Source organism: Haliaeetus albicilla, chromosome 28, assembly GCF_947461875.1.
Source record: "Haliaeetus albicilla chromosome 28, bHalAlb1.1, whole genome shotgun sequence".
Taxonomy (NCBI): Eukaryota; Metazoa; Chordata; class Aves; order Accipitriformes; family Accipitridae; genus Haliaeetus; species Haliaeetus albicilla.
The window spans coordinates 11,972,750-11,991,001 of NC_091510.1; positions in this window are offsets into that span (position 1 = coordinate 11,972,750).

The following is an 18,252-nucleotide window of genomic DNA, read 5'->3' on the forward strand; positions in this document are numbered from 1 at the left end:
GCAATACAAACTGGCTCTTAAAAGTCCTGGAGCTGGCCAGGACAACACCTGATGGCCCTGGCCCAAAATCATGCAAGGTGATCCCCAGCCCTGCCACCGTGGGGGCCCGTCCCACCACCGCTGTGCGGCTGCCCCGTGACCCCACAGGCGTCCTTCCTGGTTTTCCACAGGATGGCAGCAATGCCTGCCCAACCGCTGGCTGCAGACACCCAAGAGCGAGGCAGGCCCTGATGCAGAGGCCGGTTTCCCACAAGCAGAAGCTGGCGTTGGCTTGTGCGTGTTTATTAACCACCAACCTCTCGTAAAAAAACCAGAAGTGGAGAATGCGGCCATAGCCCCGTTTCCCTTTCTCTTCCCCTTCCCTAATCAGACACACATAAGATAGCTTGACCCAAAGCCGAGTTTGCTCCCATTAAAATGAATAGCAAGTTCACTATTGATATCAGCAGGCCCAGTATTCCCCCCTCCCCGGAATTAGAGATGTGGGTTAATGTCCCGTGTCACCAACAACGGCTGCAAAACGCCTGTGAGTTGCGACTAGCCGAGTTCCTCAAAACTCATTTCTAAAAGGAAAACTCAGCAGCTCACTCAATATTGTTTTGGGGGTTTTTTGACCTGTGACTCCACCAATAAACATTTTCCCTTCCAACTGACAGAGGAAGGATGACAAGTTTAATAAGATTAACTATGCTATGAGAAGCACTATCAAGCCCTAACCCTGCCCTAGCTCCACCGGCAAGACCATGGCCATCATTTCCTTATGGAGGAGCAGGGCTGTAGCTTCTAGCAGTTCTCGCCCTCACTGGTACACTTAAACCTCCCCCTTCTGAAGTAAAAAAAATAATTAGAGGGGAATATCAAACTCCCTCTGATTTGGTTCTCTCTATAGAAAGGGAAAATTAGAAGCAGTGCCATTGTAGATAACATCTTAATGCTCCACAGCACTGGGCAGCCCAGAGCCAGCTGGGAGACAAAAATAACCCCCTGATGCTGGAAGGTGTTGAATTCTGCTAGCAAACCCAGTCAGAGGCAGAAGCAAGAGGGAAGTCTCCAACGGGCAGCAAATCAGAGCCTGCTCCCACCACGTCCAGGAAAGCAGGTATTCACCGGCCCTTTTGGTCAACAAGGAGGATTTCCTGAGAAGTGCTTGGATCATGGCAACGCTTTCTCCTTCCAGCCCAGGATGTTCCTGAGCAAGGCTCTGTGCCCTGCGTAATAATTTAAAATTTAATAGCTCAGGATGTAAAGGGGTAAAAAGAAAGGCTTCATACACAAACGAGGCAAATTTAAGCCATGCTGACTGTGATCCTCTGAGAAGATCCACATGGGCAGTAAGCACTAACATCCAGATTCTTTCAAAATTCATTTATTGCACCAGAAATGCGATGAGAATTTAGGAAATTTTTTCAAGTGCTTTCTCCAAGGCCTCCTGGAGCGATTAAATGAATCCTAATGCTGTCACTCAGCACCAGCTTAAAGTCCGAGAGCCTGAAGCCTTCCCCTGCTCCCTTTGGAGACCACAGCAACTTTGCTGGTGAGTGGGCGAAAGGCTGCATTGCTTGTTTGCAAAATGCCGTGACCTTAAAGTCTGATATCGCAGGACCTCCTAGGGGACAAAAAGGCCTGCCTCAGTCAGAGCTTCTCCATTTTAGTCCATTTTCCAAACAAATAAAGTTCTCAATTTTCACCCTGAACATGAGACGTCAGACTTCATGTCTTTCCCCCATCTCTGGCTGGGTATTTTTCACTCTGGATGTGACAGCAGTTTGATTTCATAGATGACATACCAAATTTGGGTGGGAGGGGAGCATGAAACTTGTTTTTCCAACAGTTGCTTTCTTGTCTCAAAACTGACAGCTGTGAACCAGCAGTTTACAGACTTACCCCCTAGGTGTGGTGTGGTAGTGAAGGCGCTGCAGGGAAATCAAACAAATCTGCAATACATCTAAAATACTGCAACTTGGTATGTTCCTGTAACAACAGCTGAAACAGGTCGATTTGGAACAGTTTTAATCTTTTGGGAAGAAAAGGGAAACAATTTAAAGCCTAGAAAATAAGATGCAGGTATAAAGATTTCACTTCACAACAATAAATTGTCCAGAAGGAACCATCTCCCTTACCTTGCTAGCCAATACTTCAATGCTGAGAAAAACACTTTGCCTCTTCACAGTCTCTGCATCTCACTGATAGCCAACCAACATGTGATTTAATGACCCTACACCCCTTTAAAATCTTGATTAACTGGTAACAATTAGTGCTGTGCCTGAAACGCACCGGGAATTTAATGAACATAAGGTAGAAGATGTTAGGGAGGAGGTGGCTGGAGCTCTGCTCTAAGGCTTGCCTGGAGTCATGACAAAACCAGCCGCTGGCACCTCACCTACCTTAGGGTTCCCATCACTACTGCACTGAAACTAGGACATTTGGAAGAGGCTGCTGAAAAATCTCTCTGCAGACATTCTAGGGCTCAGTGGCAAACGCTCAAACACTTCTGTTTCTTTCTGCCTTTATATTAACACAATGCCAGCGGCTCCGGTGGACTCCCTTGGCTTGAAGGGGAGGAGAATCCATCTCCTGGTTCTAGGCTTAATTCTACTCATCGTCTACTGCACCACACTGAGCAACGCAGTCTTTGGCTTCTCTAAAACCAGAGCAATGACAGTCAAGAAGGAATATGGCCTCACAAGAGCTGAGGATCTAGCCCGTGGAGGTGGTGTGCAGGTGAAAAGGGAGATGGGGAGAGGGCAGGGGCAGCCCCCTTGAGCAGGCGTTAAGAAACGGCCGGACGAGTACATTCACTGATTTGCAAATAATTTAGGGCTCTTCTGCTCAGTCTTGCTTGGGACTTCACATTACTTGAGGTTGCCCCTGAGGACATGTCAGAGCCTGCTAACTTGGGATAGCATCAAAACCTGCCCTTGTGCTCCTGCAGTACAAGCCTGATGGTCTTGGAGTGACCTTCTCTTGCTGTCTGACCATTGATTTTTAATGTAAGATTCTACTTCATAAGTGTGAAGCTGAAATCACATAGGTTGGAGCCCATTCCCTCTATAAGGTATTTACAAAAACACTTCAAAATGCATTAGATAAAAGGTTATTTTAAGAGGCTGAGAAAGCAAAAGCTTTTTCAGTCTTCCCAGCATACACAATTAAAGACGAAAGAACATTTCAGATGCAGTCAGGGAATATATTTTGCTATAATCAGATAACTACGTGATGCCCTGCCAGAGTAGCTAGGGCTGAGCTCCAGGAGCCTCTGCAGAGGATAAAAGGATTCACTCAGGCGCCAGCCTCCCTCCTCCCCCAGTTAAGAAGTCTGTCCAGATATTTCTTCAGGCTAGTGCAAGCTGCAAAGTCCTGCACGGCCCTAGTGAGTTGTTATCTCTGGGAGAAATCAGAGGACAGAAAGTACGTACCAGCCCACCAGCTTTTTCCTAGCAAAGTCCCCGCCATTTGTTATGCCAGGTAAACACGCCTGTAGCCTCTGTTTGGCTTTCTCAAGATACCCAGAATTTAATTAAGGAGAGCAAAATGAATCTCAGAGGTTCATAAACCTTTTAAGTCTGTTGAAGCCCCGGAAATCTTGGTCTGAGTTATGATTTGGCATAGAAAAATGTTATTTTTGTAATTCTATGCAAAACCAGTTCATACTTATTTTATCTGTTTCATTTTCAAGGAGAGATTCTGCCTGGCCAAAATTAAAAAGAAAACCAGAGATGCAATGACAAGAAGCAGAAATCCCTCCCTGAGATATCTCCCCGTGTGGGGCTATGGGGCAGCATCGAGATGCGTTCAAGTGCAGTGTTGGAGCCAGTCACCAGCAGGCAGCCGCTTAGCAAAGGGATGTCTTTCCAAGCCCTATGGCAAAAAAACCCCAACGTTTCAGCATCTTCAGCACAACAGAGAGGAGGTGAAGAATGCCTGAATGGATTAAAGTGAAGAGGAGAGCCAGACCAGCCCCCGGACGAGGTACGCTGACCGCTGCAGGGTTGTGAGGTCTGATGCACGACACAGCCCTGGATCCTTCCCGGTGCTGAGGCACTGCTGGGAATTCTTGCACAGCTCTTGGGGACACACAGCTCCCAGGGTCAGCTGGGGTTGGGGGGGAAAGTCCTTGGATCCATATGTCCAGAAGCAGGCTATCATTTTAGAAGGTGCGGGCAACTGGGAACAAACCATGTGTCTCCCACCTGGCATGGTGGAGCCTGTCCTCTGCCTTTGGCTCTGCAAACTCCGACTGCCTGTGCTCAGCACCGTCACCTTTTCTCTGCACCATCTCTTACCTCTGAACTCCTCCTCCGTGAGGGCAGAGGAAACAGAATACCAGCCTTTCCTAGAGGAGGTCCACATCCCAGTTTCTTCTGCCATTGCTCCTGCTACCTGCAGCTCAGGGTGCCTGCTCCTCCGATGTGCCCGATGGCATGCTATGGTCCCTCCTTGCTCAGAGCCACTGGGAATTCTCTCCAGCTCAAAGAACTCACCTGCAACCTTGGCTTCTCTCTGCTACCAGCCCAGCACAGGGCTCGGAGGCTCAGGGCCATTGCAGGGTGAGGCTGCAACAGGGCATCCAAGTATGTCTGCCCCCCCTGGTATGCCCTGTCCTACCCAGCACGGCCACCAACTTACAGCCTGGCTCTGGTCTCCAGAAGTGGTCAGAAGCAGCTCCTTATACCCCACAAGAGATACACGATTCAGTCCTGCTTCAGGTCCCCGTCTTGCTGAGCTCTGTCCCCCACGGGGCTTTTGTATTTGTGAAGGAAGCAAAAGCTGCTCTGAGGGAAGCCCTTAAACCTGGATGCCTGGTGCTTCTTGCACTGGTGTGCATTTTGCACCCAGCTGGTGCTACTCCCTGCGACCCACTCACCAACGGGGGATTCTCCATGCCACTCAAAATGTTTCTGGATTGGGTGAAACGGAGAGGACTTTGTTATTTCCAGTCCAGCTATAAATGACTGGGTACCGAATAGCCCACAAATGAGTGTGTTACTGGTTTGTGGAACCTGGGAGGGGGTGGAGGTCTATGTTTTGGCAGGGATTCCTCCATACCACATGGTCCCTGTGTTACCACAGCAGTCTGATTGGGATTAAGTGAGACCTGCAGGAGTCTGATATCAAAACCCAAACCACTGCAAAGCCTGAGCCCATCCCCACTGCGGAATATAAACTGCAGCAAAATTGCACAAAAGTCTCTTCCTTGCATCGCAATTGTTCTGCCTTGCGAATAACATCAATCATGAAACCAGCTTCCCTGGGAGGTTTTGTGATGTTATGGGTCCCCCTCGCTGCAGCAAACCTAGGCTGTTCTTCCCATGGCTCTGCTGCTCCCTCCATGGGCAGCTTCCCTGACCATAACCTAATGCCCACCACAACTGACAGCACCGCACAAGTTTGGCAGGAATGGGGTAACGGATGCCAAACGCCCGGGGGGATCAATTGACAAGCAGGAGGGTAGGTCCTGTGACTCAATAAATCTTGATTTGTTGAAATGAAACACGGGGCTAAAGCCCAGAGTCTTGGGCTGCGCCAGCTTATGGGCTTTCAGGGCTGCCCATCGCTCGGGTGAAGCTGCTTTCAGAACTGGACCACAGAGAGGAGACACGGGGAAGATCTTCTGATTGTTAGTCGACTTAGGGGAGTCCCAAAAACCTGCCTCAGGGTGCAGCAAGGGCTTGCTGCTCCCCAGGAAAGGAGAGCTGGGAGCCAAGTGTGGTGGCAAGGCTGGCAGAGGCAGTGGAGCAGGGATGCAGAGCGGCACGTGAAGGTCTGGACTGGACCCCGAGACAGCGACCAGGACCAGAAGACAGCCCCGCGATCGCCCAGCTGGGCAACCAGGCTGCTGTGAGGCCGAGCCAGTGGGTCTGGGTCCAGGCCAAGATGACGGCCGGAGGTATGAGCCCAGGCACAGCTGCTACCCAGGTGGGACCGGTGGGAAACAGCTGGAAAGCAGCTCCCGAGGGAGAGGAGAGGCAGACCCTGGCCTTTCGCTCTCTGCACCCCAGCCCTTATCAGCAAAGGAGCCGACCTTGGGCTCAGCCAGCTAAGCTCCTGAGCTTAGCCACCGAGACGCGCCGAGGGGGGGGATGGTCTCCAAGGCAATGACTTTAGCATGCTCTTCAAGTTCAGGTGATTGATGAAAAGGCTAAAGTCGACTTAATGCTAGAAGATCTCTGCAGAGCCACGTCCACACAGATACAAAAGCTCCATCACTTTTTCCGAAGGAAATTGGCTTCTGTTGTGCCAGAGTAGATTCCAAGATGGGGAGGAAGGTTAAAATGACTCTATTTAATCCAATAGTGTGATAATGAGACAAAGTGATTAATTACACCTCCATAATGACAAAGACATTGTGTACAGGCTTGCATCAGCTTTAACATATCACCTCGTAAACTGACTCCATGTTCACACATTCCTACTGGCATTTCTGTACTCCAATTATTAGTGTTTCTGTGTTAAACCAAAGGGTAAAGGCTGTAATTAAGAGGAAGAGAGCGTTCTTGTCCTGGGCCCCTCCTTGGCCAAGGGGAGCCTGGCTGAGAAGATTAGTCATAACCAGATGGGAGCAAAAAAGAACTTTCCCCTCCAGCAGTACGTCAACCAGAGGACATTTGGATCAACAGCTAGCAGCAGGATGAGCTGGATTAAACATCTTTCTTTCCAACCAGAGGCTCTGTGGTCACTCTCTATATCATACCCACACAGCAGCAGGCGAACACAGCCATTCCTGGGATGGCCGCAGCGGCCACCGCTCACTGAACCCACCCTTGGGGTACAGGGGGAATTCTGCCCAACCACAGCTGGCTGAAGCTCTCTTCTAGCAAACAGATTCAGAGTATACCTAGCATTTGCCAGAACTGATGGATTTTTGTTCTTAGTAGCTTATCAGAAAGCTCTATTATAAGAAGTTCTCATATCCCCTCTGACAGCCCAGCACTGAAGGGTCTAATTGCCACACCAGAAGCGCAATACCTGCCTAAACACAGCTGATGGTACTCCAGCTCTCTTCTGATGGGAACTCATTTTTTGATGTTCTTCCTATCTTTTCAAGCTGTTTCCTGTCTGCTCACCAGCAATACAGCTTGTTTACGGCAGCTTGAAAACGTATGTGAGAGGGGGAAAAAAAAGACATTGAAAACAATTTGGAGGACAAGGTGCTAAACTAAAACCGATGCTATGGAGGAGGAGAATAATAAAAGAAATTCAGAAACCTTTGCAGTAAGAACAGCCAGCCAGCTGGTCAACTACAGCTGAACCAGAATAGAAGCTAGGTCGTTTCCATTTCAACCTAGGAAAATGTGAAGCAACTGCAATCACAGCGTTGGAAACAATTCCGCAGAGAGTGAACAATGTCAGCAAATCCAAGCAGTCAGTTACTAAGTATTGCACTGAGATGCTTTTTCATGACAGTCCCCTGAAACTGTTCACCTGGTCTTCTATGGGATTGCAATAGCTGGCACAGCTCTGCCGTTCATACAGCGCTGTACAACAGCTGGAGACAGTGCTGCCTCTGCCCGTTTATATTAACTGAAGGCGAAAGCCTTCGTGTCAAAGAGCCTGCATTTCCAAAAGATAGCCCCTTGCATGAACATCTGCTCTCCTCCCATGTTTTCCTGTTATATCACTGCATTATGACATATCCTGATGGGTTCCATCCTTCTTCCCACTGCAAACCAGATGAACATCCTAATTAAGTCCCGTAAAATGGGAAAGATGTTCCAACTTGAGGCAAACCCATAAACGTGCTGCCTGGAAGGTGGTGCAACTGTTCAGGCACAGCCCTCTGGGGCACAACCACTCTCACCCACCCGTTTTGTTCCAGGGGTAATTTGCTCTAGGACCACCCACCCTGTACCAGCGTGTTGGGGAGTGGAGAAGCTTGTCTCCAATGTCCTGTTCGCATCCTTTGAGACAGGACTAAAAGGGGCACATAACTGTGTTGCTTCTATAGGGACGGTCCCTGCTTTCTTGTCCCAAGCTGACATTTAGAAATCAGCAATTCTAATAAACAGAAAATACAGAGAAGCTCCTGGAAGGGGGGAGAGCGAATTATCCTCATTGCAGCAGTTCTTGAAAAAAAGCAATAGAGAATTCATCTTAAAATAAGAGTTTTCAGTCCTGTCTTCTGGTAACAGAGGACTGTTCTGCACAGGACTTTCTCCAGAAGAACATTTGTATGCCAGGTAGGTACTTTTTAAGGAATCAAACGAATCTGTCAGTCTGCTCTCAGGAGCTTTTCTGCTACATTTTAGCTGAGTCCTTGTTGCAGCGTGGTTGAGCTTCCATAAATAAAGGGTAACAATCCTTTTTCTTTTCTTTTTTCCTGTGTTATTGAGTCATTGATTCTACTGGAATTGCAACATAAAACTTCTGCTAGTTTAGATGAAGTCATGAGTTCTGTCAGAAAAAAATCCATAGATCAATTTGAATCCATAAAGCACGTTTGTGATTTCTGTTTGAGGAGTCAAATCTTTTTGTGCTTCCTCTCAAGACAGTAAAAGTTATACCATGAGTAAAATATCTATATATTAAACACCGGAGGTAATTTTTAAACTCTCTATTTAATGGATCCATCATTCATGCTTACCACAATCACCTCCTATTTTTATGAGCCTGCAACACAACAGTGCAATTTTGGTTTGTTGTTCAGGGGAAGATTTTTTCAATGAATATCCTGTTGCGTAGTGACAGAATTCCAGGACATTTTAGGGATGAGTCACTTGTATGGGATATCCATCGTGCCATAGTGTAGACAAAAAAGAAAATCCCACTTGGGACCTGGATTAAATATCACTCAAAAGACATCAGAATTCATATTATGACATACTACAAGGAGAATTTGTTGCATAAACAGCAAAACAATAAAAGGAGCTTGCTTTGCTCTCCGCTTCCTAAAGCTTTCAATTTTGTGAGGCTACCACTTACACCACCCTGAAGGCATTTAAGCATCTAAGAGTGCCTAAGTCACTTCATGCCATTTTTAGACTATGAAGACAGTGGACCTCAAGGTAAGGAAGACCCAGGCTGTTTGTTGATTACGTCAGTTATATCTGATTAAGCGGAATGATCTTCTCTTAAGGATTGGTGAGCAGAGCAAGCTAATCCTTGGTGAGAGTGTGCTGAAGTTAATGAAGTTGCATCAGGAACTCATGCGGTGCAGTTTGGTTAAGGAAGTGAAGTAAACAGGAGTTAACTTTGTACTTCTGGAGGAAAGGTAAGGCAAAAGAGGAGGAAAGGACTGACTAAGTAAATTCAGGATGACGGGTTTATCTGGAGATGCTGAGAAAATTAATGCCTAAGAAAAATATCTTGGTAGCATGCTAGTTAGGCTAAGGTGTCTCATTGCAAGCCATTTTTTAATGCCCGCAGTAAGGTCTTGTGATGTAATATTTTTTTCTCACTGCATTTCTCTCAGTGAAATTCTGTCCTGTCAACAGTTTGGTCCTGGAGCCAAGTATGACTAGGGGTATCTACTTGTTCATAGCTTTTGAATTTAAACCATTGAAATGCACATCTGGAATGGGAGCCATACACATTGAAACTATTGCAGTTGATATAAAAGTGAGCAACATTTCTGCTTAGCAACAAATTGTTATGAGCACATCACTGCCATGCCCAAACCCCTATCTGCTGTGGCCAGGAAAATCACATTAATATCCATACCAAGTATGTTGTATCTGAAGAGCTGAGAAAAGTGCTAAACGGGTTTTCTAGCTAACACAGACAGATGAAGTCCACTACCCTATAAAACTACTCTTTGACTATGTAGGGCTTGATATGTTTTTTCAGGAAGGGAGGCTTGGGGAGTTAGAAGCGGTATGGTCTCCAGGAGCTCTTAACAGCACAGCTAGCAGTGTTCCTCATCGTCTGTTCAACACCATTCTGTCACGGTTCCTAGTGCACTTGCAGTTGGTTCCCCTTCCAAACACCTTCTTCAGACAGAACATTAAAAAGGTTTATTTTGGCCCTAAGAAACCTACAATTTCCAGAAAGTCCTAGACACAGGTCCGTCTCAATAATGGGGATCTCAGAGGACAGACAAGTGGGAGCATCCTTCACTACAGAAGTACTGACAAGCTCGAGTTCTGCAAAACTTTGTCCACATGAATAGCTTGCTTATGTCTAAGTAAATACCAACTGTGAGGCTGAGCAAGAAGCTTTCTTACCTCCACTTTAACCACCCACAAGTCCTCCTCAGCAGCAGCAAAACTACAGCCACTCAATTTTGCATCACTAGAGGTCTCACCAGGTGACCTCAAACTGATGGTGGCCTTAGATAACCAACTCTGTAGCACTGCACTCAAGACCCAAATATGCTCATGACCCAAATATACTTTAACCAAAACTGGTTTTTTTTACATGTGTATGTGACATATAGCCCCATGTAGGAGGGGTGTAGAAGAACCCTGAGCAAGTCAATGCATCGATCTGGGGTTCTGGCAAGCACTAGCACTGTCCCATGCTGAAATTAATGCAGTATCTGCCCCTAGATATGCAGCCTTGTTGACTTTAGCTCAGCTGCAAGAATGAAACGGGCCTCTGGGTCCAGCCAACTTGCCAGTGCCTGCCCTAATTTTTCCTCTTTGTAGCCAGGTTCATACATTTCTTCAGGCTCTGGGCTATGACGCAGTGTATAACCTGTGTACTGGGCATTTATGCTGCTGGATGGGCATTTCAAACAACTGTTAAGGTGCATAACTGCTGCCTCTTCATGAAAAGCTAATAGCTACTAACCTGAGAGTCTTTGGTCTCAGGTGATGTCAAAGGTACTGGCTGTGCCAAGGACCAAATGATGCTACTGCCTCCAGGGACAGCCTCTGTCATGTAAGACCCCCTACTCTTTTCCCCAGCATTACAGAGTGATCATATGGCACTCATATTCTAAAAAGCAGTGAGTAATCCTGGCTTTCCTTATTGAGCAAGAAACTAAATCTATGCATGATAAAAACAGAGGAGTTTTTTTCCAGTTTCTAAACAAACAGTTTAAATAACATAGATGACAGTGTCTTGGCATCTCTTTCCATTTTCCTTACGTTTACTGCGGTCCTACCCAAATAGGAGCTTTTCCAAGTAGCCACAAATATTCTGAGAGTGGAAATATCTCAATGGCAGGGGTACACAGACAATGATTTCTATTTCTGCTCATAGTTTCCACCTTGGAGAGAAAGATGCTATTCCTCACATTTTCTGCAAAATTTAAAATTCTCTCTCTGTTTTTGAAAGCTTTCAGCTTTTGAGAATTTTCAGAGAGCATTTTCCTTGATAGCTCTTGACATTTCTTCCACAAAGCTATCAGCCTCCACACAACAGAATAAATAGTCTCAGTGTGTGTAACTTCATGCTTGAAAACTGCCGTTCCTGCAGCATCATTCCACAACTATGCCTAACTGACATCTGCTCCACCTGTAAGTCACTGCTGGAAGCAAAATTGTCCATTCACTTATTTGCACACAAAGAACTGTTGGTATGAGTGAGAGAATGAAAGTCGTACAGAGAGGACATAAAAAATTCCACCTTTTCCGCCTCTGTGAAAAACAGACATTATGTTAAAATAAATGAATAAAACACACTGAACAGTAAATGAATACTAGCAATGTATCTTAAAAGACATAAACCCACATTTATAAGAGAGATGGTGGTGTTAGGAAGCTTTGCTATTTCTTGCTTTTGGTCACTTATCAATAGCCCATAAATCCATCACCCAGTACTGGATTTTTTGTAAACCTGCATTGCTAAGTCTGTGTTGGTTGGACAAACTGTCCTTTTCCGGGCAATACCATATGCCCTCTATAAAAGGAAGGACACAACTCTCTGTCTCTAATTAGCTGCATTTATTGCTTGCGTAAAAAGCATCCTGGGACCCTGCACTGGAAGACAGCCCCATTACCTGACACACACATCCGAAAACATAATTCCTGACCTGAAAATGTAATTGAAGTTAAAGTATACGCAGAGGGTCACCAATAACATCCTACAGCTAAGGAGACTGTGCTGGCATAGACATGCTCCGTTCCAATCACTAGACCAACTGTAAGTAAATTATCACAGAAAGTGCTTACAGGGCCTTGAGTTATTTAATATCAGAAGAAGCAGTAAGTGAGAATAATATAAGGAGCATGCACATAACTCTACCTTCTTTGATATGTGATTGGCACGTCGTTTTACTGAGTCTTTGCTTTCAGAGGGCAGGTTTGGCTAGCAGGTACGACTCTCACTTCAAAACAACCCTAATTCACCCAGACTTGAGCTGGTGAACATAAAAGAGGAATGTTCCCTAGAGTTTCTAGGAGTTCCCAGTCCATAAAGGAAACGTGCACCAAGGTGGACTTCAGAAAGTCTGAAATTATTGTAACGCACCAGTAGGTTGATGCAAAAATCAATTTATTTTAATCCGGTTTTAAATCATAATTGTACTGCTACAATAGTGTTGTATGGATGGCTTAAATGCACATTTCTGCAGCATGAGAGAGTCTCATTTTTACAAAATACTCTATTTGATTTAACTTTATTGGATTAAAAAAATTATTTGGGTGACACCGACAACATGCTTGGAAAGCTATTTTGGTTTAAAGCTTAAGTTATTGTCTCATTTTCTCTCTTGGTTCAGGTAATTTATTTTACCTAAGCATACACGAATGTTTCCCTTCTTAATTAGGTGCAGAGGCTAACCACGAAATTCAGCTAGGCTGAGCCCAACTAGGAGCATACGCAGTCCATGTCACCACACTAGAGGAGACGAGCTCTTCGGGGCTGAGCAGAGACACCATTCCCTTCTGGTCTACTGGGCCTGATAGCAAGAAATAGTTGAAGGAGGCTTGTGCAATAAAATATTTTAAGACTATGTGTACTGCAAAACTAAGAAGAGGCTAAGAGATGGAGAACCCAGCATCCGCAGTGAATAGGGCAGGGTCCCACAGCACCCAGGCTTTTCCTCCGAGCAGCCCGTGCATCCTGATGGGCCATGATGGTTTCTTGGACACCCTCACTCCCCAACCGGTCACCCTGCCAGTCTGCCGTGGACGTTCACTTGGTGATGTCTGTCCCTCCCTAGCCACAGACCCTGACAAACGACATCCTGACGCACAGCACCCTGAGAAGGGTTGTGGCTCTGGAGGTGCTGAACGTGCCAACCAGCCTGCTCCCCTCGAAAACTTCCCCAGGTTCTGCTGGAGGGGGTCGTCCAGCTGAGAGCTCCAGCGAGGAAGGTGAGGGATGCCCCGTGACCTTCCTCAACCACCTGCACCTGGGCGGGAAAGAAGGTTGGTCAACATCCCCTCCCCAGGGCATTTCTTAAACTACTTAACACATATTTGCATTCACATGACATCTAATGTAATTTAGAGACCTCAAATGTGATGTGATGTTTCCCATAAGCCCTGGGAAAAAGCAGCAGCCCAGAAACTCAGCTGAGTGTGGGTCTCATTGCTTCGGACGTGCTCCTCACAGACAAATGACCTTCGCCATATTGTGATGTCCAAAAGAAAAAGAATGGGAATAAAACTTCTCACTTTATCTTTAAAAAAAGTCAGTCTAATCTGATCTGGCAGGAAAAATGACTTACTTCCAATCATATAATGAACACTGCTACAGGGCAAACTTATCCGGGTGATTTGTCTATATATTCCTGTATCTTAACTTGTCTCCGTTTCTTTTAAAGTTTAAACTTCAGGCCAAGTGATCTGGTTAAGCCTTCATTTGAGGCTAATTGTAACTTTCTCATAACGTTTGTTAGCCTCACAAGCACATTTTGATTACCTCAACTCAGGTTTAGCAGTTTTTTTCCTTCCCTGGAAAATACATGTGAGCTCAGTTGTTCCAGAACATGAAACATTTCTCTTTCTGTGAATTTTTAGCTTGTGTTATGTTAGCAATTGAACTTTCCCTCAGCAACAAAACCATAATAAATGTTCAGTTTCCACTGAACAAAAGGAAAATCAGAGTAGAGTCTGCTTAGCTTCCTTCGCCTGTGAACTAATGAACACAGACCATAAATGACTGTCTGCAAGATCTAGTTATCTGTCTCCGTGAAAGGAACATACACTGCAGGAGAAAATGAGATTGCAAGAAAGAGGAAAGCTGGAGAATTAATAATTACAGGAAAGGAAACTCATTTAGGAGCCTAACATGATCATTACATAACTAAGCTTTGTTCAAGACCGTTCAGATGATAAAGCGGTATAAACTCAGAATCAGCTAATGACTTGCTTGAAATGCTTTAGAAGCTAATGGGGGGTTTTAGCATGAGCCTTGACCAGACCTAGATCAAGGTGACTGTTAATATTAACTGATTATTATTAAATGTGTTCTGTACCCATGAGGAGTGCTTTCCTTTCCCCAGAAAGAAAAAAGGCTCTTGTCTTGCTGTCTTTAGAGGGCATATCTGAATTCTTTTAAGTATCCTTATTTTTGCCACACATCTCCTTCAATGTAACGGTATCGGCGGGACAGCAGCAGCCTGATTCACTCCTCCGGTGATGTGAGTCTTGGCTAATTCTGCACTTGAGGGAGACGTCTCCAACTAGGCAAGTGAAGACAAGCAGGGAGGAATAGCAGCCTCATAACCGCTCTTCCAAAACCAAGCCACCTTTTAACAGTCAACTAGCAACATGCAGAGGCCTTCAGCCAGAATGGCCAGCTCAGACCTCAACCATAATCCGCATTATCCCCCATCTACCTCAGGAATCTAATTTGCTTCTCTGTCGTGCGGGGTGGGTGGGTGGGTGTCAGGCTGTCTGTCTTCTGCTAGATGGCAGCAAAGCCAAAAAACCTGTTGCTTCACAGTTGGTCTTGTCATCAGGGAATATATGCTCATGGTTTTCCTGGTCTTCCTTCCTGGTCTTCCTTCCTGGTAAAGGAAAGTAGCCTCATCCCGTTTTTCATGGCCCACTTCGTGCCGTGCCAGACAGACACACAGTTGATGTTCCCCATATCTCCACGTATCCTTCCCTTCTTCATGGTGGAAATGAACTCTTTCAACCCCAATACAAAAGAGCAGAAGAACTTAGGGAAATGGAGACGTGGACAATAACTTATTTACATTTACACTTATTTATCATTAGTACAGGGACCATACATCAATATATAAATGTAATGTTGAACTATTCTAAGAGTTGACAGCTCCTGCTTATTTCCATGACACTGCAGTTCCTTTTGCCAAAAAGACCAAAAAAAATATGTTACCAACCAATGGGGGGACAAAGTCTGATTTCATTTTCATTGGTGGAAATCAGTAGTGGAGGTTCAACAATACACATGATTTCTAGTCACGCTTTTGTGAGCATTCACACTTTTTCAATAGCTCTCATCAAGAATTGTATTGCTTCACTGTGCTAGAGAGATCTCCTGTAGCATATTAAAGTACAGAGTAAGAAGCAGAGGTACATCAGTTGGGTATATTCATCTGGAAGCTCAGAAAAGACACTTACAACAATACCTGCCAGTGACTTCCAGAGATTCATCACACAATAAACTTATGAATTTCAATCTTATTTCATTTTAATGGCACCCCCAGGTCCAGATAGGCCTCTGCTGTTTGCCTGGGAAATGAAGTGCTCTAGATTATATGAATAAAGGAATGACTGAAAAAAAATCACCCTGTATTTCCTTGGAATGAAAAATCATAGAGGTACATGCAAAAAAATGTCATCTCTAGTGTACAATTTTGTGAAGATGAACGTAATATATTCCTTAATTGCTAACAAAGATTAGGCACTCACAGGCAGTGGACAGCCAGTGACCATGTAGAGTTTTAAAGACATTTAGTAGCAGGTAACAGCTATGTGTAAAGACCGATATGAATGATGCATTTATTTGTGGGACGGTTACTGCAGCCCCCCAACTGGTGAGTAGGATGCAAAGGGTAAGATGCCTTCTAAGCTCATAAACTTCATAGTTGTTAAAGTAATAACCATATTCCTGTCTTCAAAGCACTTTGTAAACATTAACCAATGAATCGGCACTACATATCTGTGAGGAAGACATTTTATAGATGAGGATATGCACAAAGGGATACAATGATTTATCCAAGGTCACAGGCACAGTCAACATTAACAGAGGTTAGTATACAATGTTCATTAGACCACATTCACATTGGGAACAGTGTCTTAAATATTTAATTAAAAAATACATTGCACACCCTTCTCATCCAAAGCAGAACAGTACTGCAGCTGCGACAAATGTCCCATCCAGAAACAAAACGACCTTGTGCAGGGTCATCTCCTCTACCACTTGTCAAATATGCTGCTCTGTCTGCTTGGTTTATTCCCATAGTATCTAATATAAAGCAAAATTATTGTACAGTGCAATTACCTACACACTCTTCCACAAGTTGACTTATTTTTAATGAGTACTTTATATACAAAATAAAAGGATTGCTTGAGAAAAATTGCTTTCACAGATCTGGCTAGTTTCTCAGGTACACAGCTAACCATCCTAATGCAGTTCTAGCTGAAGGAGTTGGTAAAAACATTAAAATTATAAGCCTGCTCTTCGAATTCACAGTTGGAACCAGCTCCACATTTACAGGGTGATAAATTCGCCGGGCCAAATTCACAGGAGGGCCTGATACCAAGGACAAACTCAGCTGCACCAGCTGAAGAGATGAGTGCTCTTAGCTTGCTGCAAACCACTCATCACCACTCTCCCCTGCCCCTCAGGAGAACATCTCGTTAATCACGTCTGTTATTCTAAACAACACCATCCGTAGGTGTTGGTTAACTCAGCTCAAGTGGACTGAACCAAGGAAGGGAGTTTCATGAGTCGCCCTACTAGAAGATCTGCGCAAATAGGAGCTTTTGGCAGCCCAGCAGGGGAAAAAAAAGAGCAGATAATGCCCTCTTCCACTGTTGCATCTGTTTGCAATGCATGTTTTCTTGCACTCTAGGACAACACCCCAATGTCACTTACTCCTTCAGTCATCAGGTAGAGGGGATGCTTCAGTCCCACTCCTACTTCCACTCCATTGTAGCATCAGTTCTGTCGTGCCTATAATCCTGTAATCCCTTTGCAAAAGGGCCAGATGATGAGAAGAAAACAAGAAACATTACACAGGGTGTCCTATCAGAGCACCTCAGTCATGGCAGTCACTCCCAGCATCAAAATATTTCATCTTAAAGGTAGGTACAGCCCGTTGGCACACTTTACTACAGCTTCAGCTCCTTGATGATCAGCGCTTGGGAAGTGGATGAAGGCCATCTAGGATGACATACGGGAGTTTGACCTGCACTTCTTCTGTCATCTGCATACTTACAGCACTGCTTAGCTTCTGATTTCCCTTGTTCAGGATCTCCATCTCAATATTGTCTTTGAAATCTATCACTGATATATGTATCTCATTGCATCCTTGCATTGTTAATTCATTCAACCCTGAAGGAAAAGCAGAACATCTATCCTATTTTACTTCATCATTTCACTTTTTGAAAACTTTCCTTTCCTCTCTATAGTGGAAACTGGTTTTGTTTCGTTGTTTGATTTTCTTCCCTTGCTTTTCCTGTATGCTAGACTGTAACCTGTTTTCCTCCAACTGTAGTTAAGGTAGATAGAGCCTTAAAGGGAGAAATTAGTTTGAACATTGGCAAAATAGTACAGGGATAACTCTGAAACAAAAAAGACATCTATATGCATACCTGGAACATCTGTAAACCATAAGGTGGTTAAAACATGTCTTCCTTCTTTTCCCCTCCCAAACTATGTTCCAACCTGTTCACTTTTTGGTGTTTGTTGAACTACAGCAGAAATAAAACTGGAGATTTATAGCAAAAAAAAGAATTTTTGTTTCAGGCACGAAAAATTTTATGTCTTTTCATAGTAAAGCAGCATCAGCTCATTTCTTACCAGAGCAGACATCCTTTCTTTCCATTAACTTCTGCATGTTCTGCCTCAGGTGTATGATTAATAAAGGGCCAAAGTGGGATGAGTTTATTTATCCAAATAATCCTATTAAGAACAGTGGGGAGTCCAAAGGCTGGTAAGGAAAATAACCCACTTGTTGAAATGTTTGGACCAAGTAAGAGAAAATGAGTCCCATCTGTTTTTTCTATATTATGAAGGCAGAATGAATAGCTATGCAGGAAAATACATTTCTGGTGGATTTTATGATCATCACAGTAAAGTAAGAGGCCATTTTCAAACAGTAGAAAAAAAGATTTCTGGAAATGAATACTATACCAGCTGCCTAGTTTTTAACAGTAGGGCATGGAGATTCAGTTTGACAGAGCCATTACGAGCAGTAGGTGTGCTACACTTGAAAAAATTGAGTTC